Genomic DNA, 23,092 nt, shown 5'->3' on the forward strand with positions numbered 1-23,092 from the left:
GCCAATGTAGTGACCCAGGTTTCTCTGTCCCCGGCACTCTCTGTTGGTTGGGTCCCCGTAGCGTGGAGCGTTTTGGGGCCCTGACTATCCCTTTTCGGGTAGTCTCCTTCTCCATACGGCGGGCAGTGCAGACCCTGTAGGGAAGTAAGTGTCCGAATCCCGATCCTAGTTTACTGCTGATGCCCCCAGATTATTTGGTTCGGTGAAGTCTGCGAAGGTGTCCTCGCTGTTCCAGACCTGGCAACCTCTCTCCTGTGCCTTCGGGTCACCGTTGCACAGACCCAGCTCAGGCACGTCTGCACACCTCTCTTGTGTGCTGCACTCTCTAGACTGTCTACTACTGACTGCTGTCCCCTCCCACCAGGCTGGCTAATCCCAGGGACTCATTTCTTTCCATGGCGACCATCCCCTTACATGGTTAACCCTCTATGCCCGGTGTGGAGTGGAGAACTTAGGAATTTGGTTGTGCTTAGAGGATGCAGTTCTCTGTAGTGCCCTGAGTGTCTCAGGGGCGCTACATTCCCCCTTGGTTAAACACAGCACGTCCTCCTCGGGCTGTAAGCGAAATAGCGTTTGATTATAACCGGAATGGAAAAAGTTAACTAGTTTATATAACATTCTTCCCACGCATGGAAGGCAATTCACTTAAGCGTTACAACCTTGGAGCATTCCCCCCATCAGCCCACCACTCAAAAAGCTCCTGGTTCCCCAAAATCCTTTGAGGAGGCCGGTCCTTGTGGTGACCAGGTCTGGGCCTTCTCTATCCCAGACCTTTCCTCCAACCTTCCTCTCCTTGGTGGCAGTACCAGTGTCCTGATGGTAAAAAGGGATTACTCTGGGAGGCACACAAGGTGCAACTATTTACAATACACAAGTTTGTGTTGGCTACTGCCAGTCCTGCAGCCGTGGTCCATTTTTAACTTAATTTGTCAAACAGATCAATCAGGTTACTGTTCCAAGATTATTCAACATTTTTCAAACATTTTTCATATTTTTCAGATTTTTCTTAAAAGAAAATAGCAAATGCACACTTTAAAACAACAACACTTCAACTGCTGGGGTAGCCTGGTTCTGCTACCATAGTGTGGATGACTTTGGAAATGGTGGGGAGTAGGAGGAGCTGGCAGGGACAGATCACGGATCTTCTGCACAGCAAAAGCATACCAACCCCTTTCTTCATGATGCCTTGTGTACGTGACCACGTCACCCAGGTGACGGTCACAGTCTAGATGTCCCTGTTTCAGGTGGTCCAGCACATCCCTGCGGGACACGATTATGCCCACATGCATTCCGGGCTCTTTTATAAACCCCCAACCTTTTTGCGGGTCGAACTTATCAACTTATCAACGGTGCCCTGGTACCGGACCCCGCGGGCACTCTAGGTATATCTGCGCAGGCTTTATTTCTCCTGCAAATCTCAGGCGATCGCTTGCCTTTTCTTGGCAGCCCGAGCCTGTCACTCCTGGTTCAGCTGCCGGATGGTGGCTTGTCAGGCCTCTTCATCCACGGTAGCTCTCTGTGCCGCACCAGCCATACCGGACTTCCTCTCGAACCACACGCTCCCCGAACCCGAATAACCTGCATCTGGATTACCATTAGCGGGCTTCAGGTCGGGCTGGTCACCAGCGTGTACTCTTGTGGACATCGGGTATTCCAGGGCTGCGTCCCGCAGCCTAGTTGGGTCCGGTCTGGTCGTGAACAGAGGTGTTGCGGCCTTGTCTGGTCTGGCCGTTGATGGAGGCGTGGCGGCCTGGTCTGGCCACGGTGGGAGGATCCGGTGTTACTGGCGGGTCAGCGGGCACGGGTGTTGCTGGTTCCTCGACCATGGGGACTAGTGGGGCTGAGGATGTTGCCTTGCTTACCGACACCTGGTACCGCTCCTCGTGCAGGATTCGTTCTGCTTGGGTCTGCACCACCGCCACCATCCCCATCATCTCACTGCGCCAGTCCTCGATCTGCTGGATCATCTGCAGTCGCATCCGGAGACACAGCCGATCCAGCTCCACTTCAAGCCAGGGCATGGTTCCGTGGGCTGGAGGGACAGACATCCTGTCTTTTGTAGGTTTGCTGCGTTAGTGCTGCAGAGCTGGTGTCACTTCCGCATGCCAGGGTGCATTCTGCCGGCGCCCTTCCGGCTTCCTGAGATCAGTTTCACTTTGCATGTTTGCCACTCCCAGGGGGCAGGGGCAGCTTTTTCGCGCTTTTTTGGGCACAGTGATGGCGCAGCCAATTTTTCAGCATTAAAGATGGCAGCAGTCTTTACACAAACAGCCCATTAAATACAGTTCCTTAAGGCATATACACACGTGTTAACGGGCCTTGTTCGGATCCACTTCAATGTACATTAGGCTGGATTCACACGAACATACAGTACAGACCAAAGGTTTGGACACACCTTCTCATTCAAAGAGTTTTCTTTATTTTCAGGACTGAAAATTGTAAATTCACATTGAAGGCATCAAAACTATGAATTAAAACATTTGGAATGAAATACTTAAAAAAGTGTGAAACAACTGAAAATATGTCTTATATTCTAGGTTCTTCAAAGTAGCCACCTTTTGCTTTCATTACTACTTTGCACACTCTTGGCATTCTCTTGATGAGCTTCAAGAGGTAGTCACCAGAAATGGTTTTCTAACAGTCTTGAAGGAGTTCCCAGAGATGCTTAGCACTTGTTGGCCCTTTTGCCTTCACTCTATGGTCCAGCTCACCCCAAACCATCTCGATTGGGTTCAGGTCTGGTGACTGTGGAGACCAGGTCATCTGGCGTAGCACCCCATCACTCTCCTTCTTAGTCAAATAGCCCTTACACAGCCTGGAGGTGTATTTGGGGTCATTGCCCTGGTGAAAAATAAATGATGGTCCAACTAAACGCAAACCGGATGGAATAGCATACCGCTGCAAGATGCTGTGGTAGGCATGCTGGTTCTGTATGCCTTCAATTTTGAATAAATCACCAACAGTGTCACCAGCAAAGCACCCCCATACCATCACTCCTCCTCCTCCATGCTTCACGGTGGGAACCAGACATGTAGAGTCCATCCGTTCACCTTTTCTACAAAGACACGGTGGTTGGATCCAAAGATCTCAAATTTGGACTCATCAGACCAAAGCACAGATTTCCACTGGTCTAATGTCCATTCCTTGTGTTCTTTAGCCCAAACAAGTCTCTTCTGCTTGTTGCCTGTCCTTAGCAGTGGTTTCCTAGCAGCTATTTTACCATTAAGGCCTGCTGCACAAAGTCTCCTCTTAACAGTTATTCTAGAGATGAGAAGGTGTGTCCAAACTTTTGGTCTGTACTGTATGAAAAAATGGTCCCATATTTGACTAGGAGACTCAAACGAGTTGTATCCGTGTGGTATTCAGTGTGTACTGCACATGCTATGTGAGTGGGTGAATTTTTCCTCACTTGTCATCCATGTACTGTCAGTGTGCAATCCGTGTTTTTCTCAGCAGCTGTTATTCATTTACAGTCATTTACAGGACCATTTACAGTGTTCTGTGCTACATAATACGTAATGTATGTAAATGTATCAAAAACGTAATGTATCTATAAAAATGGACATCACTAGGATGGTCCGTGTGTCGTCCGTGTGGTGTCCATTTTTTTTCTCGCATCCATTGACTTGTATTGGTTAGTCTCGCACGATTTCTGCAACAAATCGCAGCATGTTGTGACTTTTCTCTCATCCAGAATCTGGATGAGAAAAAATCTGACCAACTCTCTCTCATTGACTAACATTAGTCCGAGTGCAATGCGAGATTTTCTCGCATTGCACTTTCGCTAGTCGTACGCTCGTGTGAGCATACCCTTAGAGTAAGAACATGATTCATCATTGCCTTTGCCTCTATTTTTTAATCAAAATTGGACACTAGGTCCACATAATTATCAGGGACATGTGACTGGCCTCAGACTATCACAGGGACGAGTGCTATCCGTGAAACCCATGATTAGCACTCATGCGAGAATGAGCCCTAAGGCTATGTGCGCACTAGAAATGTGAAGTTTCTCAAGAAACTTTCTTGAGAAACTTCTGGGAGTGAAAGATTTCCGGACCTCCGGAAAAAATCCGCACCAAATCCGCATGCGGATTTGCCGCGTATTTGCCGCGGAATTGCCGCGATTTTCCCGCGGGTGGTTCCCTGCGGATTTTTGCAGGCTGTACTGCAGAAATCCGCAGGGTACCTGCGGAAATAATGGACATGTTCATTTTCTCAAAAAAGTTTCTCGAGAAATTCTTCTCGCGGAAATTTCTTGAGAAAAATCCGCACAAGTGCGCACAGCTTTTTTTTTTTTTCATAGAAATTGCTGGGAAATGTCTGCACAAAGATTGCAGACATTTCTCAAGAAATTTCCGCGGCAAATCCGCGGGTAAATCCGCGGGTAAAAACCTCTAGTGCGCACATAGCCTAATACTGGTTATGCCCCTATTTAGTTAAAGCCCCACTCCAGCATTATTTTTTATTTCAGTGCTGGAGTAATGTTTTAAACCCTAGTCCCCTTGCCTCCGGTCTTATACTTACCCTCATTTTTAGTCTTTTTTGGTGTTGCTCCCATGCTGCGGCACCATCTTGTGCCCACAACATCTGACTGTCGGGAAGTCAGAAGTTATGTCACAAGTGTAACATGGCACGGGGTGGTAGCCGTAGGTAAGGGGCTCACTTCCACGTCCTGGAACGCTACAGAAAGAAGGGTGTCCTGCGTATGTGTGTGTGTGGTGATACTGATGCTGCTGTGGACACCTTCTGATTCAGGCCGGTTGCGCTCTTTGTAATCTCAGACCACTTGGTGTGATCCCAGAGGCATGCAGTTGAGAAGCTTAGCAGAGGAGGTGGAGGAGGAGGAAGATGAGAAGGTTACATTGCCGCTTCCCGCAAAAACATGTAGTGATGCAATGATCACAAGCATTGTAACCTGTCATAACTCTGGCTGTGGCAAAAGCATTTGCAGGTCTGCAGTCTGCATGAGCGACAAGGGTTGCCTAGCCTGGGCCTTTTTTGAGACCGCAAAATATGACCCAACATACGTTATCTGCCAACTTGGTAAAAAAGCAACTCAGTAGAGGCAGAAATTCCAAAAATTTGACTACTACATGCATGAACCAGCACATCCGCAACCAACATGCGTTATACTGGGAATCTTACTGCACTGAAACACGGCCTAAAGGGCCTTACCAACTACCGGCCACCTCATCAACCACGTCTGAAGCCTCTTCCTCCTCTGTCATCATGGCAAGTGTTCTCACACAGGTCACCGGCCGCAGAACCTCAACTTGATTTTCCGCTACAGTCTGGGTGAGTGAGAACCCGTCAGCTGATAAGGAAGTGGACATATCTGGTATTTTTGAACGATCTCAGACACTGAGCACACCCTACTCCACCCTCTCTCAGCACAGCAGCCAGCCCTCAGACCCACAGTTTTGGTCATGGAAAAGATTATTTCCCCTACACATGCTAAAGTTAAGAGCTTGAACTTCACCATATCTAAACCGTTGGCCACGAAAATGCTGCCTTTTCACCTGGTGGATAGAGACAGTTTTTGTAAGCTGATGGCAGTGGCATTCCACCAGCACCAGTTTTCCAGGCGCCATTACTTCTTTAATAAAGCTGTGCTTGCGCTACACAAGCATGTCGCAGACAACTCACCCATTCCTTGAAAAACTCTGTGTCTGACTGGGTGCATTTCACCACTGACACCAGCACGAGCAAGCATCACCATGGGTGTTATTTCTCGCTGACTGGGCACTGGGTGACTATGGTTGCTTCGGGGGAAGCCGGGGAAGGGGCTGCTCCACATTTCTTGAAATCCCCAAGGCTTGTGGGACAAACCTCTGCATCCACTTCTTCTGCTTCCACTACCTCAAGGGCCTCCACCTGCACCCTCAATCTCTCCCTTAATGTAATATGCGTTCCAATGACGCAGAGAGAATTTCCCCACCTGCATACTGCCAGGGCTCACAGCAATCAGACAATATTGAAATTAACATGCTTTGACGTACCCAGGCACATAGCTGCAGAGTTGTGGACAACTATCCAGGCAAAGATTCAGCAATGGCTGTCTCCATTGAACCTGGAACCAGGGAAGTCTATGTATGATAATGGTGCAAACCTATTGGCGGCCCTACACTGGGGCAACCTCACACAAATACCTTGCATGACTCACATTCTCAACCTGGTTATACAGGAATTTCTAGGCCATTATCTCTGCCTTAATGTGCTTCTACAGAAGGCACAGTCACTGTGTGCTCACTGCTGCCGTTTGCACCCCACTGCTAATCGACTTGCATTGCTATAGTAGTCTTTCAACCTTCCGGTTAAACGGTTGATATGTGATATGCCAACACTTTGCACATATTGCAGCAACTGTGGCAGCATCGATGTGCTCGGTTGCAGTATGTTATGTGAGGTAGCGTCGTCGGCTGCGTAGCAGAAGACACGGGATCCAGGCATCAAGGTTCACAGCACACGGTTTATTCCAAAGAAAAAGTCCACAATAGTACATATGTGCCTTTCCGGCAGAGAACTCAGGGAGATGTGATCACTCCCTCACACCCGGCACACCTGCCCTTGTTCCTGAATCTATTTAACCCTTCCTTCAGCCTGTAGGGAAACAGCATTAACCCTATAGTGGATTATCATGGAGTGAGCACAACCGGGGCGAGACATACCGGCCGTCATAGATAACCCCGGTCACAGTCTCACATACCCCCCCCCCTCAGTTCAAGCGTGCGGGGTTGAACTCCTGCCATCAAACACGGGCCGCGGGACAAGGCATCGGCGTTGCCCTGCAACCTACCGGCCCGGTGTTCAACCGTAAACCGGAAGTTCTGCAGAGAAAGGAACCACCGGGTAACCCGGGCATTCCGTTCCTTGGCGGACCTCATCCAGACCAGTGGAGAGTGATCCGTCACCAAGCGAAACTGCCGTCCCAGCAGGTAATAGAGTAGGGACTCCAAGGCCCACTTGATCGCCAGGCACTCCTTCTCCACTACGCTATAATTCCGCTCGGGAGGGGTGAGCTTCCTACTTAAGAAGGTGACGGGGTGTTCCTCCCCCTGAACCACCTGAGACAGCACTGCCCCCAGGCCGACCTCCGAGGCGTCAGTCTGTACTATGAACTCCTTCCGGAAATCAGGGTTGACCAGAACGGGCTGTCCGCACAGGACCTTCTTCAGGGCCCGGAAGGAGTCCTCGGCCTGCGGAGTCCAGCGCACCATGACGGACTTCTTGCCTTTGAGAAGGTCCGTCAAGGGGGCTGATAGTCCCGCAAAATCTTTTACAAACCTCCTGTAGTACCCCACGATACCCAGGAAGGCCCTAACCTGCTTCGTGGTCAGGGGTCTAGGCCACTTCTGGATCGCCTCGACCTTGTTAATTTGGGGCTTAATCACTCCTTGGCCTATCACGTAGCCCAAGTAGCGGGCTTCCGTGAGTCCCAATGCACATTTCTTGGGATTGGCTGTCAATCCGGCTGTTCGAAGCGCGTCCACCACCGCTTGTACCTGTTCCAAGTGAGTCTGCCATTCGGAGCTGTAAATAATGATGTCATCAAGGTACGCTGATGCATACGCCTGGTGGGGTTCCAGCACTAAGTCCATCAACCTCTGGAACGTGGCCGGAGCGCCATGTAACCCAAAAGGCAAGACAACATAGTGGAAGAGACCCTCCGGCGTAACAAAAGCGGTTTTCTCCTTGGCGGACTCCGTTAGTGGCACCTGCCAGTACCCCTTGGTCAGGTCGAGCATGGTAAAATATCGCGCCTGTCCCAGCCTATCAATCAGCTCATCCACCCGGGGCATGGGGTAGAGATCAAACTTGGATATTTCGTTCAATCTCCTAAAGTCATTGCAGAACCTTAAGGAGCCATCGGGTTTTGGTATTAGGACAATCGGACTAGCCCATTCACTCCGGGATTTTTCGATGACCCCCAGGCGTAACATTGTCTTTACTTCCTCCGATATGGCTTGTCGTCGAGCCTCCGGTACTCGGTATGACTTCAGGCGTACCTTCAGGTGGTGCTCGGTGACAATATCATGTCGTATCAGACTGGTCCTACCGGGCAGCTCGGAGAAGACATCGGGGTTCTGCTGAACCAACCGTCTGGCCTCTCGCCTCTGAGTCTTGGTGAGGGCTTCTCCAATCCTTACTTCCGGTTCGTCCTCTCCGGAGGTCGCAGGAGCCGGATGTGAACGACCCGAAGAGGAGGGAGGTGGGGAAAAAACAGCCATCAGGCTTTCCCGTTCCTGCCAAGGTTTTAATAGGTTGACATGGTATATTTGGTCAGGTTTCCACCTACCGGGCTGCAATACTTTATAGTTAACCACCCCGACTCTTTCCTTTATCTCGTAGGGGCCTTGCCACTGAGCCAGGAATTTACTCTCCGCCGTGGGAATCAATACCAACACCCGATCCCCGGGTTTAAAGGTCCGCACGGTGGCTTGTCTATTGTAGCGGCCGCTTTGCGCGGCCTGAGCCTCCTGTAAATGCTCCTTCACAATTGGCATGACCGCGCTTATGCGGTTCTGCATACCCAAAATGTGTTCAATCACACTTTTATGGGGGGTGGGCTCCTGTTCCCAGGTTTCTTTTGCCAGGTCCAACAATCCCCGGGGATGTCGCCCGTATAACAATTCAAAAGGCGAAAACCCCGTGGATGCCTGTGGCACCTCTCGTATGGCAAACATCAAATAGGGAAGCATCATATCCCAGTCTTTCCCGTCTTTGGAAATCACCCTTTTGAGCATGGTTTTCAGGGTTTTATTGAATCGTTCCACTAAACCATCCGTCTGAGGATGATACACAGACGTACGCAACTGCTTGATCTGGAGTAGCCGGCATAGCTCTTTGGTCATTTTAGACATGAATGGGGTCCCCTGATCCGTAAGGATCTCCTTGGGCAACCCCACCCGGCAGAACACAGCAAACAACTCCCGAGCTATAAGCTTGGCTGCAGTATGTCTGAGAGGTATCGCCTCTGGATACCGGGTGGCATAGTCAACGATCACTAGGATATGCTGGTGCCCTCGAGCAGACTTTACGAGGGGCCCCACCAGATCCATCCCTATCCGTTCAAAAGGGACTTCTATAATGGGTAACGGTACCAACGGACTGCGAAAGTGGGTCAGGGGTGCGGTAAGCTGACACTCCGGGCAGGTTTCGCAGAACCGTTTTACCTCCCCAAAGACCCCGGGCCAATAGAACCTTTGCAATATTCGCTCCTGCGTTTTCTTGACCCCTAGGTGACCACTCATCAGGTGTTTATGAGCCAAGTCGAGGACCCGCTGGCGATACGGCTGGGGCACCACCAACTGCTCTACCCCTACGCCCCGTATTTCATCTACCCGGTAGAGTAAATCCTGCTTAAGAGCGAAATGGGGGTATCTTACCTGGGCACCAGGCAGCTGTGCCACCCCGTCAACTACTGTCACCCGACTCAGGGCATGTATTAATGTAGGGTCCTGGAGTTGGGCTGTCCCAAACGTATCCGGGGACGCCTCCAACTCCGGGATGGGCTCGACCGTCTCAGCCTCTCCTGCCAATACCTCTAGGGGTGACCTATCAGGTTCACATCCTGTCCCTATCATGGGGACCCCTACGGCAGGCGTCCCGGATTCAGGATTGTAGGGCTCAGGTCCCGGACTGACCAATATCTGAGGGGACTTAGGAGGTCCCTTCCATAAAGTCCAAAAATAGGGCAGATCCCTTCCTAGGATCACATCATAGGGAAGAGTATTAATAAGTCCCACCTCATGTTGCACCTGACCGCAAGGTGCTGTGATGGTGACTATCCCCGTGGGATAGTCTCGGCGGTCCCCATGTATGCAAACCACCCCCACGGTACGTCCTGTGGCCTTTACTTTAGCCCTTAGGGTTGATCGCACAAGGGTCACTAAGCTTCCGGAATCCAACAAGCCTGTAACCGGACATCCATTCACCTGAATTTGGCACAAGTGGGGCTCAGTCTCTGGGTAGACCAGGTCAGCGGTACACACCACCTGAGCATACATTGAACCCCGCCGGGTAACCCCACAATCCATGGGCTCCGTGGTGAGTGGACACTGGGCTTCCATATGTCCCACCCGCTGGCACCGCCAACATCTAATAGGGAAGGACACCCCCTTGACGAGTTGTCGTTTAGGGTACATAGTTTTCCGGACCTCAGGGACGGAGGGTGCGGCTTCAGACGGGACGGTAGCGGACTCCCGCACCGGTGTCAGCGGTGAGTCCTTGGCCCTAGGCTTGGAGGGGCCGGACCGACGGGCGGTACGCAAAGTCTCAGTGTCCCGTATCAAGTCCTGCGTAGCCACATGCCGCTCTACCAGGGACACTAATTGGTCCAGGGTACTCGGGTCACCCTGTCCGACCCACCGTTGAACGGTGACGGGTAAAGTGCGCACAAAACGATCCACTACTACCCTTTCCACCATTTGCGCCGGGCTCAGAGTGTCAGGCTGCAACCACTTTTTTACAAGATGTAACAAGTCATAGGCCTGGGAGCGTACGGGTTTGGCTTCCTCATAGAACCACTGATTTACCCGCTGAGCCCGTACATAGGTATTCACCCCCAACCGAGCCAGTATTTCGGCTTTCAGGGTCACATAGTCAATGGCGTCCTCGGCACAGAGGTCCAGGTACGCTTTTTGGGGTTCCCCCGTCAGATAGGGCGACAATACCTCAGCCCACTGCGGGGTCGGCAGCTTTTCCCGCTCAGCCACCCGCTCAAACACCGCCAGGAACGCTTCCACATCATCACCCGGGGTCATCTTTTGCAACGCTTGTCTCACCGCTTTCCGGATGCTGCCGTCGTCACCTGGTCCCTGGGTTGTTGCTGCCGGTCCGGCACGGATCGACTTGGCCAGGAGAACCATCTGTTCTTGGTGCCTTTTTCCTGCAATTGCAAGGCTTGCTGCTGACGTGCATTGGCCTGATCCATCTGTTCTTGGTGCCTTTTGTCCTGCACTTGCAAGGATTGCTGCTGACGTGCATTGGCCTGATCCATCTGTTCTTGGAATTTTTTTTCCTGCACTTGCAAGGATTGGAGCAGGTGTGCATTGGTCTGTTGCTGCTGTGCATTAGCCTGTTGCTGCTGTGCATTAGCCTGTTGCTGCTGTGCATTAGCCTGAGCCAAATGCTTTATTATGTCCTCCATGGCGTCGCCGGGTTTGGGCTGTAGTATAGCCGCTCGAATCCAGGACATGCGCAGCTGGGTCACCAGGGATGGATGCTACACCTCACCGGCTGTCATGCCCGCCGATTCTCCACCATATGTGAGGTAGCGTCGTCGGCTGCGTAGCAGAAGACACGGGATCCAGGCATCAAGGTTCACAGCACACGGTTTATTCCAAAGAAAAAGTCCACAATAGTACATATGTGCCTTTCCGGCAGAGAACTCAGGGAGATGTGATCACTCCCTCACACCCGGCACACCTGCCCTTGTTCCTGAATCTATTTAACCCTTCCTTCAGCCTGTAGGGAAACAGCATTAACCCTATAGTGGATTATCATGGAGTGAGCACAACCGGGGCGAGACATACCGGCCGTCATAGATAACCCCGGTCACAGTCTCACAGTTATGATGCATAGACTGGGTCAACGCAGTCCAGTCATGGGGCAAATCATGCTTGCGGCACAGATACATTACCTCTGCACCCTTCTGCAGAGTTTTGAAATGGCTACTAAAATAGTTAGCACTGACGAAGCCATCTATTCTGGTCATTTACATACTAGAGCAGACTTTGAATAGTTTGTGGGAGGAGGTGGTGGTATGCAAAAGGGAGACCAATATCTCTAATGTTCGGACTGTCATGGCACAGGCGGGTGGCATGAAAGGGTGAGGTACAGCGATCGAGGGGGGCTCATGGTACCACAGAAACTGTTATTGAAGGTGCAGGTGCCCAGGAACAAATGGAGGAGGCCAAGGAGGAAGGTGTGATGAGGACTAGCAGTCAGGAGAATGAAGAAGATATTGATCCCCTCTTTGTTGTCTGTAGTTGATGGTAGGGGATGGAGGAAGCAAGCTTTAGTATTACCCCATCACCAACACACCATAGACTTGGACCTCAAGGAAGCACCCAATACATGAACGCCTTCTTGCTGCACTATCTGCAACATGATTTCCTAATTGTTAGGATCAGAAATAGTGCTGACTATTGGTTTGCTTCTCTGTAGATGCATGGTACAAGAGTAAATTTTGCCAGATGCTTCACCCCCTTGAAAGGGACGCGCAGATGCTGGAGTATCAAAACCAACTTGTGCACAATCTTAAGAGTGGGTTTCTCCAAGACAGGAATGAAGCATACAGTGTACATCGCTGTTCTACATTTCCAATCCTGGGAACATCGAGTCATCATTGCAGAATAATTTTCAGCAGCAGTTTAAAGCCCGCTTTACACGCTGCAATATATCTTACAATGTGTCGGCGGGGTCACGTCGTAAGTGACGCACATCCGGCATTGTAAGTTACATTGCAGTGTGTGACAGGTACGTGCGATTGCGATTGAATGGTAAAACGTTCATCGCATACACATCGTACCTGTCTCTAGAATTGCACGTCAGATTGTTCATCGTGCCCGGGGTAGCACACATTGCAGTGTGTGACACCCCGGGAACGATGAACAGATCTTACCTACGTCCTGCGGCTCCCGGCCCACAATGCGGAAGTAAGGAGGTGGGCGGGATGTTTACATCCCGCTCAGCTCCGCCCCTCCGCTTCTATTGGCCGGCTGCCGCGTGACGTCGATGTGACGTCAAACATCCCTCCCACTTCAGAAAGTGGACGTTCGCCGCCCACATCGAGATCGTATGGACGGGTAAGTACGTGTGACAGGTGGTTACTCGTATGTGCGGCACATTCAACAAATTAAACGTGCCACACATACGATGGGGGCGTTGCAAATCGCATACGAAATCGTATGCGAAATTGCGACGTATAAAGCAGGCTTAAGTTGCAGAAGCAATTTCTGTGAGTTGTGGCACACATGTTTTAGACCATTCCGTGCACCAGCAGAACATAGTACAAGTCTGACATAGTGAACAACTGGAGAAGATGGTGCCTGAATATCTAGAGCTCAATATCAATGCCATAAGGGGGAGCTTGGACCATTTTGCATTTTAGTCTTCAAAAATGGAAGAGTGACCTGATCTCGTCAGTCATGCCTTGGAGGTTTTGTCATGCCTGGCAGCCAGTATTCTCTCAGAATGTGTTTTCAGTGCCGGTGTCGGTGGTGTCCGGAAAGATAAACACATCCAGCTGTCCCCTGAAAGTATAGACCTAAGACCACCTAACTTTCATCAGTATGAACAAGTTATGGATCTCAAATGACTTTTCCTCCCCAGTTGCAAACTGTGAAGATCAGGTGATGGTGTATTTTTCATTGTGCTGCATTCATATCTCTTTATTGCAGTCTGTGACACCTTTTTCGTGGCTTCTGTTGCTACTGATGCTAATGTTACTAACAAGTGCCTTGGTGTCGCAACAATCAAACAGTGTGTCCACCGCTGTTACTTTTACCATTTGGCTTTTTTTATGTATGAAGCACCTAATATTTCTCCTATTCCTCCTCCTTTTGCTTCTGCTGAGTTATGACATGCCAAATTTTATGGAAATGTGGAGACTCCAAGTTAGATCGCCACGTTTTACGTTGTCTGTAATGCCAGAGGTCTCAGAGCACCAGACCTACACCTGTCACTCATTCACCAGTTACTGATCTATGTTTAAGCTAGAAATGCTGGGCCAGGCTTTGTTCCAGACCTTGTCTCATGCATCAATGCTGCGCCATTATACTATTTGTACTCTGGAGCAATTGATGCCTCTTTTACTAGTGTCTGCCCCTAATTTTTGGAAATGTGGAGACTCCAAGTTTGGTTTTTAAGTTGTCTGTTGTCTGTAATGGCAGGGGTCTCAGAGCACCAGTAAGTCATCCACTTCAATATTTTTTATGTTAATAGTCTAGCTCCACTGTAAAATGCTTTGAGCGGTTTTTACAGCTTTTGGCCCCCTAAAGGTGTTGTCTACGCTTTTGTTTTTGCCTCCCATTGAATTCAATGGGGTTAGGATATGTTCGTCGAATCGTTCATCGAACACAGGTGAATTTGGCAAACACGAACCAAATCGAACCTTGGGAGGTTCGCTCATCTCTAGTCTTGATCTCAAAGTCATTGAGTCTGTCTGAGATTACATGAGAGATAAGGATCTGTAAAAGCCTACATCCATATAAGATCTGTGGTTAGTTCTTTGAGATGTTTGGAATTCTGCAGAATTCCTTCAAAACCTACAGTGCCTACAAGTAGTATTCAACCCCCTGCAGATTTAGCAGGTTTGATAAGATGCAAATAAGTTAGAGCCTGCAAACTTCAAACAAGAGCAGGATTTATTAACAGATGCATAAATCTTACAAACCAACAAGTTATGTTGCTCAGTTAAATTGTAATAAATTTTCAACATAAAAGTGTGGGTCAATTATTATTCAACCCCTAGGTTTAATATTTTGTGGAATAACCCTTGTTTGCAATTACAGCTAATAATCGTCTTTTATAAGACCTGATCAGGCCGGCACAGGTCTCTGGAGTTATCTTGGCCCACTCCTCTATGCAGAGCTTCTCCAAGTTATCTAGGTTCTTTGGGTGTCTCATGTGGACTTTAATCTTGAGCTCCTTCCACAAGTTTTCAATTGGGTTAAGGTCAGGAGACTGACTAGGCCACTGCAACACCTTGATTTTTTCCCTCTTGAACCAGGCCTTGGTTATCTTGGCTGTGTACTCTGGGTCGTTGTCTTGTTGGAAGATGAAATGACGACCCATCTTAAGATCCTTGATGGAGGAGCGGAGGTTCTTGGCCAAAATCTCCAGGTAGGCCGTGCTATCCATCTTCCCATGGATGCGGACCAGATGGCCAGGCCCCTTGGCTGAGAAACAGCCCCACAGCATGATGCTGCCACCACCATGCTTGACTGTAGGGATGGTATTCTTGGGGTCGTATGCAGTGCCATCCAGTCTCCAAACGTCACGTGTGTGGTTGGCACCAAAGATCTCGATCTTGGTCTCATCAGACCAGAGAACCTTGAACCAGTCTGTCTCAGAGTCCTCCAAGTGATCATGAGCAAACTGTAAACGAGCCTTGACATGACGCTTTGAAAGTAAAGGTACCTTACGGGCTCGTCTGGAATGGAGACCATTGCGGTGGAGTACGTTACTTATGGTATTGACTGAAACCAATGTCCCCACTGCCATGAGATCTTCCCGGAGCTCCTTCCTTGTTGTCCTTGGGTTAGCCTTGACTCTTCGGACAAGCCTGGCCTTGGCACAGGTGGAAACTTTCAAAGGCTGTCCAGGCCGTGGAAGGCTAACAGTAGTTCCATAAGCCTTCCACTTGAGTGCTGTTCACAAGTTTGGGGAGGGTCTTAATTAGTCAGAAAAGGCTGGAAAAATAGATAATTAATCCAAACATGTGAAGCTCATTGTTCTTTGTGCCTGAAATACTTCTTAATACTTTAGGGGAACCAAACAGAATTCTGGTGGATTGAGGGGTTGAATAATAAATGACCCTCTGAATAAACTTTTCACAATTTAAAAAAAAAAAAGAAAAAGAAAAAACATTCTTTTTTGCTGCAGTGCATTTCACACTTCCAGGCTGATCTACAGTCCAAATGTCACAATGCCAAGTTAATTCCGAATGTGTAAACCTGCTAAATCTGCAGGGGGTTGAATACTACTTGTAGGCACTGTATGTGCAATTGTACAAAAAGGATTGCTGCTTTTATGAAGTCATAGGGCGGTCACACCAAATATTAATTAGATTACATTTCATTTTTTATACACTCACTTTGTATTATGATATTTAATACAAATAAAGTATTAACACTTCTGAAAGCATTTTTGAAAGCATTCTTACTTTGCAGCATTTTTTTCCACACCAACCTAAGACTTTTGCACAGCACTGCACTTCATTACTAGAATCAGGATTCTTTTGTGTCAAAATCGATGCTGGATAGCTGCCCTCTTCTTATTCTGCCAGTTCAAGTACTGTACAGCCTGTTGTCATGTAAAATTCGTTCTCAGCTTAGCAAATGCTAAATAGAGCTACTTGCTATTGGACATGCCTCAGTCTGCCTCATCTCAGCTGAAACCCAGTTTATTGTATCTAGGGCCTCATTCAGACCTCCATGTAATCTGAAAAGATGCCAGCGATAAGTTACTGGATGTAAATACAGCCGGTGAAATAGTATTGAACATGTTACTAATTTTTTAAGTAAATATGTTTCTAAGGCCTCGGTTCCACTTGCGATTTGCACGGACGAGTGCAATCCGATTAAAACATCGGACTGCACTTACACCAGTGCAAAACTATGGGGCAGTGTCCATCTGCTATTGATTTCTCATGCCATAATGGCATACGGAATGGATTGCAGCTGTGCCGCCCCTACGCCTGCAGCAGTCGAGCTGCTCAGATCCGGACCCGCTGTGTGGCTCGAGGGATCCGCCGGACCCGGGGGTCACGCGGACACGCCGAATGTAAAGGGGGACGTAGTTGTACGGCCTTGGCCATATTCGGTTCGTGACGCCACCCACGGTGTGTGGTGACGTGGGACACCACCGCTGCTGTTGTGGGATACCCGGGGGAGATGTAGTGGCAGCCAGATGTTAACCCCTCCGTGGGTAGGGATGGTTGCCCCGGGGCCCAGTGTCTCTGTGCAGGGTATGGCGATGGCAAGGGCTTGCGTGTCCGGATGAACCAGGGGATGTTTGGTTACTCACAATTAAATGAATCACACAAGTCTTTTGGTAAACAAGGTGCTGGTGGCCGGCCGCTGCGGCCGGTTGTACTCTGGTCCCCCACCTGGGCTGGTGGTCACCGTCTTTTCCTCTGCACTAGTTGTGGTTGTGTGTTTAGACTTCCTGGTATGGAACACGGGAGTCCCCTCTCGGCTTTCTGTGTGCCTGAGGAGCCATGCCGGCTGACGCTGACCCGTGGGATCTATGGGCCCTGGCAGATGCCCTATCCCTCTCTTTGGGTGGTTGTCTGTTTTTGGGACTTTGGTTGGGACAGGACCTGTAATCCTGCCCTCAATCGGTTGATTAGCTAGGCTGTTGGTTCCGGTCCTGGCTTCAGGGTCCGAGTATCCCCTCTATGCACAGTTTCCGGTCGGGTCTCCGGTGTCGGTACTGGTGGGCTCCAACCCTGTCCCAGTCCTCCTCGGATTTGCCGAACCGTCTTCCTGTCTCCTGCTGACGGAGACCACCGTCTGCCACCTAGCCAAGGTACCAGTGCTCCAACCCTGGCACCGTTCAACTTGAATGTCTCCTCCGCGGGAGCTACACCTAGATCCAGCCTCCACTCCTCTCAACTTGAACTCTAGACTTAAACTGCCTGTTTTCCCGCCCCGGGTTGTCTAGACCCCTAGGTGGGCGTTTCCTAACCACCTGGTCCCGCCCACTGGTGTGCCTGTCTTGCCCTGAGGGGGGTGACTAGAGATTCAGGTCGGCTGTATGTGACCTAGGTGAGGGAAGGTGTTATGTGGGGGCCTATTATGTGACTACCTGGTTTGGCCCGGGCATCACATTTCCCCTTGGTTTAATACAGACCGTCCGCGGGCTGTCCGACCACCAACATTTATTTAACAGCAACTAAAAATAGAAAAAAAGAACATTTTACAAGCATAATAACAGTGGTACATTTGTTTTTCTTCCCTTACGGCAGGCACTTTACTTAAACGTTGCACATTTAAAACCGGGACGGGACGGACCGGGTCCTTCTCACCTCACCCCCACCCAAAACAACCTGCCCCCTGGTGCCACCGCTAAGCACTGGTGCGCACCCCTTGCCCAAGTCCAGAACAGGTCTGGGTGTTGCCCTTTTGGGCCGGGTAAAGAGTTCCTTACCCGGCAGTCTTTTTCAAGGGCCCCACGTCCAGGGGACCTCTGACCCGGAGGGTAGTCACCGGTTTTGGTGGTGACTGGGCCTCGGCCGACTCTACCGCAGGCCCTTCCTCCAATCAGCCTCTCCAGAGACTGCAGCAGGGTAAGAAGGTTGGTCAGGGACTATTTAGAAGGCCCAATAGTTTTTGGGTTGGCTTTCCAGTCCAAAGCCATGGTCCATTTTTAACACTTTTTCAACTTTTTAAACTGGGAACGGCCCCAACGGGGACTTGCACAAATGGGGTAGCCGGGTTTCCGCTACCACTGCTGCATGGGGCCGTATGGCTCACTCGGCACCCTGGATTCAGCACCCCTGGACCAGCTGCAATGCATCCCAGAACTCTGAACTTCTATCGGGAACGGCGGTGGTATAGCAGGTGATGCTGTTTCTCCGGGTAGCTGTGCCGGCCAGCAATCTCCCACCATATAGGGAACAGGCTCCGGCTCCGGGCAGGTCAACGAGGTCGGGATGGTCTGTGTACCTTTCTCCCAACGCGGCGCTGTATAGGCAGCTCAGCTCTAATGGGCCCACACCACGGCCACCATTCTCCGGACCTCCACTTTCCACTCCAGCACCTGCTGCAGCGACTGCGATTGCACCCGGACACAGAATCTCGCCAGCTCCCGCTCCAGCCAGGCAGCGGCTAAAAAAACCCAGCCCCAACCCATGAGTTTCCCGGTATAAAAACTTCACTGTTGGAATGGTGTTTTAGGTTGATATGCAGTGCCTTTTGGCCACAAAGCAGGCTGTGTATTATGATATTCAAAGATTTAAATTTTGGTCTCATCTGACCAGGCTATATTCTCCCAGTATTTCACAGACTTGTCTAAATGTTGTTGAGCAAACTTTAAACGTGCTTGAACATGCTTTTTATTCAGTAATGGAGTTTTGCATTGTGAACGTGTGGAAATGAAATTGAAAAATGGAAAAGAAATTATTATGCCAATAAATACGTATATTTATGTAAAAACAAAAATTAACCAAAAAAGTATGTTTGGTATTGCTGCATCTGGAACAACCTGATATATAAAACTTTTACACTATTTAAACCCTACACTGAACACAGTAAGGCGGGCTTTGCACATTATGACATCGCATGCTGATGCTGCGATGTCGAGTGCGATAGTCCCCGCCCCTGTCATACGTGCGACGCTTTTGCGCTCGTTCATCGTATCAAAAAGGTTTTACATACTACGACATCGCAAGTGACGCCGGATGTGCGTCCCTTTCGATTTGACCCCACCGACATCACACCTGCGATGTCGTAGTGTGCAAAGCCGGACTAAGGCCTGTTTCACACGTCAGTGAAAAACACAAACGTTTTTCACTGACGTGTTAAAAACGCATATGTCCCTCTTTGTGGCGTGATTCACGGCATACGTGGGTTGTCCATGTGCAATCCATGATACGTTATCCGTCATCCGTGATTGCACATGGAAATAAACTCACCTGTCCCAGCTCCTGCTGTCCGTGGTGCTTAACTCTCCGGCTCTGCTGCATCTGGCCGCTGTGTCTATCACCTCTGCAGCTACGTCCGGGTCGGCTGTGACTGCATATCTGAATATGCATGACAGTAATGAGCCGGCCAGGAAGAAGCAGAGAGCAGCTGCCGAACACAGCATCACTAGAGAAGGTGAGTATAAAAAGCTTTTTAATTTCAATGTTTCACGGAGCACACCATAGTGTGGTCTGTGGGACATCAGTGATGCCAGAAAAAAATGGACATGTCTCCGTGTGGAGCACACGGACACGTGTGTACGCCACACGGAGACACGGTCAGTGAAAAGTCACTGATGTGTGCGCAGACCCATTGATTATAATGGGTCTGCGTATGTCCGTGATTCTGATACGTGTAAAAACTAGCACATATGTACCAGAATCACTGACGTGTGAAAGAGGCCTTACAAAAATGTGAGAAAAAGAAGAATTTTTTTTCATCATACGGCAGACAGGAAAATGGAATAAAATGTGATCAACAAGTCTAGAAATAAAAAATATATACCTGAAAATGTCATCCTGTCTTGCAAAAAACAAGCCTATATACAGCTCTGTGTAAAAATAAGGCCATGCAAAATTATTTTTTTTCTATAAAATTGTATTTATTATGTAAAATGTGGTGTTGTTGTATTCTTACTAACCCAAGGAATACAGTTGTCCTATTACATTTATTACACTATGAATACTGTAAAAGAAAAAAAAATAATTCCTGAAATGCTGTTTTTAGTTTATTTTTGGCCCCCAAAAAAACCCAAAACAAAATAGAAAGTGATGTTAAAATTATGTTCCTAAAAAATGGCACCAATAAAAAGTTTAACTAATCCTATAGAAAACAAACCGTCACATGATTGTCAGCAGAAAATAGCTTTCAAAATATGGTGATGCATGAAAACTTTATTTTGTAAAAAATAGTTTTTTAGTATGACAGCAGCAAAATCTAAAAAAAAAAAACACCCTACATAAATATGGAATTCCTGTAATCGTACTGACCTCAGGAATAATATTATCACTTATATCGCAAGGTGAACGGTGTAAAAAATGAATGAATAAAACCAATTTTTGAATAACAAAACTTTAAAACTTGCAGGTTCCAGTCCCTTTAACGTTGGGCACCTCCTGGACACACTCTTGCAAAGTGCCCTGGTAAACCACAGCGACGACATATGGGCACCACCACATCCATGGTATCGACTGAGATCTCTTCATCCGAAGTGGACTCTGCTTCCACCTCCATTATCTTTAACGCCTGTAGTGCTTGTGATGACAGAGACGTCCGACAGCCGTTTCCTCCAAAATGTGGCACCCATGCAGCTTCTGGGGTACTGGAACCTGAATCGCCTTCCTCCATCTCCTCCACTTCCGAGTCCATGGTAACCGGGTCAATCTGGTCAGAAGCCGCGGACTGGCCATCTCCATCAGGGGTTGAGGGATCCGCTGCCGGTGTTGCGGGCAGCGCCTCTGGGTCAGCCATGGTGGAGGGCGGAGGCGACGGCGGCTGAGTGCTTGCTGTGAGCGTGGGCGGCTCGGATCCCACAGCCGCATTGGTCGGATTAGTGGAATCAACTGGGACTGGGTAACCGCTTACCGGCTCCTCGCGTGGGACTCCAAACTCACGGGTTTGCACCGCCACGGCCGTCCTCTGCATCTCGGCCCAAGTAGCTGCTCTGTTAGCTGTATCCTCTGATGAACAGCCGCGCCTCTATGCCATCTTGACTCTGTGCCGTACAGGAACGTTATGGCAGAGTCCTGGCGTCCCTGCTTCTCTTCTGCTGCTACATGCCGTCACACCCCCTCGATTTTCGGCCACCACTCACTTTGGTGCTGTGGCCCTCTGGGAACTTACAGTTCAGGCTCACTCTCAGGACGAAGGGTGGGGCTTCTACTTCGCACACTTTTGTGGCGAAGATGGCGTTTTGGCACCAAAAGATGGCAGAAGATGGCGGAAATTGCGGGAAACGGGAATTTTGACTCGTGATTTCGACTTCTAAGGCGCACGTCACCCAGGTAAGTGGGTCCTGCTCATATCATGTTTATGACGCCAGGAATTTGAGGTGTGCGGCCCCCGTGCCAGCAGCTGAGCTGCTCGGATCCGGATCCGCGGTGGCTCGAGGGTCTCCAGACCAGACCCGGGGGTTGTGCGGCCAGTCAAATAAAGGGGGGGTATTTAGAGGGGATGTATTAGAGTTCGTGACGCCACCCGTGGTATGTGGTAATTAGGAGTACCACCACTGCAGTTGGGAGTATCCGGGGATGATGGAATAGGGCAGCCAGATGTTGTGACCCTCCACGGGTAGGGGGAATACCCCGGGGCTCGGTAATTGTGGGGGAGTGCCATTGGATGCAAAGGGGTCACTTGCGTACTCACTCAGTCCATTAAGCTGACACCGACAACTGGATAAACCAAAGTTCTGGATACCGCTACCGCTGAGGGGAGCGTAGTTCAGGTCCCGTCTCCAATGGTGCTGCCTGGTGATCCGTGACCTGCCTTCTGGCACTAAGTTTACTTCTCTGCTGGTCCCGGTAGTATGAAACCTGCCGGGTCCCGCTCTCCACTATGGCTAAGTCTGGGAGCTTGCACTCAGGGTTCACGATTGGGATTTTCTGGACTGTTTTGAGTGGAAAGTCCTATCCCCCTCGTTGCGCTAGTATCCCGATTTTGGAGCGGGTGGGAACAGATCTTGAAGTCTCCGTTCTCCTTGGGTAAATTGTCGGGTTGCCTGAAGCTACTCCCCGACCTAGGGTCCACGTACCATGTTGTGCCTTGGTCCCTGCCCGGTGATGGTGCAAGGCCGCCGGCTGTCCTCCTCGACAGATCCGTGCCCCTTGCCATGATCCCCTGCGACCGGGGGTCCAGCTCCTATAGGCCCAGACCACCGTCTGCCACCTAGATTGCTTCCCAGGAGCCCTGCTCCTGACCTCCTCTCACTTTCACTTCTTAGACCCGACTCTCTCCTTCTGACACTCCTGACCTCCCCTCTCCAACCCCCCAGGTGGGCAACTCTATTCCACTCAAGCCGTCCACTGGTGTGTTTGGTGGGTGTGGTGCAGAGTGTAGCTAGGGTTTGATTAGCTGATGTAGGCAACACGATGTGGTTAGGGACCCAAAACCAAGGAGGAGGTGGATACTGCACGGGAGGGCAGATTGTACAATACCCTGTGACAACCTGATAGTCCAGGGGCATCACAAATGTTGAGACACAAGGGTTTGTGTCATTGGCTGCCTAAGTCACATGTCCCTCTGCATATAAAATGCAAACATGCGGCATTGGCGCCATTTTGTGATTGCTAAACCTTAGTGACAGTACTGCTGCCGCTGCTGCTGGACAGTTAGCTTAGCTAGAGGTTTAATCATAGGTAGTTGAGATAGATAGGAGAGCGATAATGTAGAATAGGGTCGTTCAGTGTAAGGAATGGTGTGCCATAAATCGGCATTTCATTATCTAGTGATAGCTAATTGCGTGCTCCAGCTCAAACTTGCTAGTTCTGCATCTAAATAGGGCCACATCTGCGTTCCAGCTCCAAATTGTGATTTGTGCATGTAAATAGTTATTACCTGATAATAACCCTCATGATCAAAGACTCATTTTCCTTATGTAGCATCCAGGGGGGCAGAGGTCGTCAGGCACGGGGGATCTCGTACCTGCGTTACTCGTCACCGGGCTTGTGTGATGATCTGGGATG

The 23,092-nt window shown here is 49.6% G+C and overlaps 1 long non-coding RNA gene across 1 annotated transcript in view; it reads left to right on the forward strand.

The window, feature by feature from the left end:
* The window catches only part of LOC142296788 (uncharacterized), a 49,504-nt gene extending 28,924 nt beyond the window's left edge, over positions 1-20,580 (forward strand). The window contains exon 3 of the long non-coding RNA XR_012751697.1: positions 20,499-20,580. This is a non-coding gene — a long non-coding RNA (uncharacterized LOC142296788). The remainder of the gene's footprint in view (positions 1-20,498) is intronic.
* The last annotated feature ends 2,512 nt before the right edge of the window (positions 20,581-23,092 follow it).

The sequence above is a fragment of the Anomaloglossus baeobatrachus genome, chromosome 3 (assembly GCF_048569485.1).
Source record: "Anomaloglossus baeobatrachus isolate aAnoBae1 chromosome 3, aAnoBae1.hap1, whole genome shotgun sequence".
Classification (NCBI taxonomy): domain Eukaryota; kingdom Metazoa; phylum Chordata; class Amphibia; order Anura; family Aromobatidae; genus Anomaloglossus; species Anomaloglossus baeobatrachus.